General features: G+C 34.1%; 1 long non-coding RNA gene across 2 annotated transcripts; it reads right to left on the reverse strand.

Annotated features, from left to right (window-relative positions):
* Nucleotides 1-225: 225 nt before the first annotated feature.
* LOC108950645 lies at nt 226-1,526 on the reverse strand. Of its 2 annotated transcripts, none has more exons than XR_003397200.1 (3): nt 715-1,526; nt 524-632; nt 226-448 (listed from the first exon to the last, which is right to left on the reverse strand). It is a non-coding gene; the product is annotated as an uncharacterized LOC108950645 (long non-coding RNA). The 2 variants fall into 2 exon arrangements; XR_001975304.2 differs by having other exon boundaries at nt 250-448; nt 524-838; nt 1,172-1,526.
* Nucleotides 1,527-2,091: the final 565 nt, after the last annotated feature.

The following is a 2,091-nucleotide window of genomic DNA, read 5'->3' on the forward strand; positions in this document are numbered from 1 at the left end:
CTGCAATGCTGTGGGGGAAGATGGGACAAACAAATTTTAACATTTTTATATTAATAGTATTCTGTAACTTGTAGTTAACCTACCAAAATTAAGCGGTTGTGATAGTTTCTTTGCCATGTAAATTTTATATATATAACTTTAAAACAATTTTATTTTATTTATCGTAAATTAAAGCCATATTGACCCCTGCCTATTATAAACACTGCAGATAAATGTTGACATGGAAACTCATACGCAATGAAAGACAAACAGTTCAAATCAGTAAGGAACATAAAAACACAACAGAAGATAAGAAATGGTGTTTATAAATAACTGTCAAAACGGCGTATTCCCAGGAATATTGCTGAGGCATGAAGTAGGAAAGTTCGCAGATACGAAATTATCTCCTTTAATAAACGTTGAACAGGCTTCTCTCTCATAAACGTTTCCACGTGACATCACATTCACTCTGTAATGAAAGTATAGCAAGGTTAAATAAATAAGTCGACACAAACTTTCCTACAAAAGTTTACTTAATACTCACCAATTTAAATTATAATTTACGACGTTCCAATTTTCACATTCCGGGTTGGCGACAATTCATTCAGTAAAACGATGGTGGTTCGGGAAATCAGTTGTCGTGTCGCCTAAATCTAAAAAATTAAAAAATAGTTTTACATTCGGGTGCCTTTAAATATTACTTTATCCACTTAGAACAAGAGACACAAATATCACTTAACTTTTAAGTTACGCAACGTACGCTTGCCATCTTTCTTCAGTGGAGTTGTAACATATGGTCCACTTTCAAATCTTATAGTCGATATTTGAATTTGTAATGGCGTTGTTTCACATAAGAGTGCTATTATATTATCGTTTGTTTGTAATCTGTATTTTTGTTTTACTATTTCTATGTCGAAATACCGCGAATTCTTTTCAATACTAATCCTCGTTTCCTTTAACATTTCTTAGTAATCAGCGATCCTTTATAAGCGACTCCCTTTCAGTTCATAGTATTCTTAGTTCGGCTTTTAAGACTGTTAGGCTATATTACTCATCGTTATGTCGTTAATATTTGTAAAACCTATGCTTTGTGTTTCAGCATACTTTGATTCTATTTGAATAAAGCTAAGTTAAGTTAGTCCTCGTTTCACTAAGACGATACCGTTGTATAAATAATATTAAAATTCCTCACCTTTTGTTTCTGACGAGTTTTCCTTTCAAGTTTTACTGTGATCTTACCACCTGCGTAATCAGTTTTCTTATCTTACTGATAAAATAAAGCGAAATTAAACCTGTTTCCTCTTAGAATTAAGTAACACTTCCACAGTCTAAAGACTTGGAAAAACTTTGTTCAAGACCGTTTAAAATTTGGCGCGCTCCCGCGTGACGTAAAATCGACGAGAAGAAGTGAGTGACTCTCTCGCGTCGCACCTCTGAATCAAAGTTTGATTCAAGTCTGAGAGCGATTCTCTCGAATCTGGACGTTGATCCGGATTGGATCACAGAAATAAAAAGGATTAGACCGCACAACCGCCCAAACCCGTGATATATTCTTTTTTTCTATTCACGTGACCGCCAACTCCGTCCCCATTTCGCTTGGTCTCTAGTGTAAAAGATAGGCGCACAGTGGTTTTAGGAGGTTTCAGCTGTTTACTTTAAAAACTACACTAATAATTCCAGTTTATTAGGCCAGTTTAATTTTTGATAGGTTAACGCTTACAGTTTACCGCTTGTTTAGGAAAATTAATTATTTTATAAATTTAGTTGAAACGTTCAAAAAACGGTTTGTTAAATAAATATAATATATATATACTTGGAAATAGTTATTTTGCCTATAAACTTAAATTAAGTCAAAAAACGAAGAAAAACTACACAAAACGCCCTGGCTTCCATTGACTGACAATATTAAACGGGAACGAGTTGTGTAAAAGAGAGAGTGTATCATGCTCTCTCCTTTACCGACATTTGATATGCGCGTTCTACCTTTTTTTTATTTCTGTGGATTTGAATCAGTCGAAGCGATTGAAAAAAGACGCTCAAAACAAGAGATCACACAGATATAATGCATGAGCACGGTATAAACTAATTAGCACAGTATTAATTACCCCTATC

The sequence above is a fragment of the Ciona intestinalis genome, unplaced genomic scaffold (assembly GCF_000224145.3).
Source record: "Ciona intestinalis unplaced genomic scaffold, KH HT000496.1, whole genome shotgun sequence".
NCBI lineage: Eukaryota > Metazoa > Chordata > Ascidiacea > Phlebobranchia > Cionidae > Ciona > Ciona intestinalis.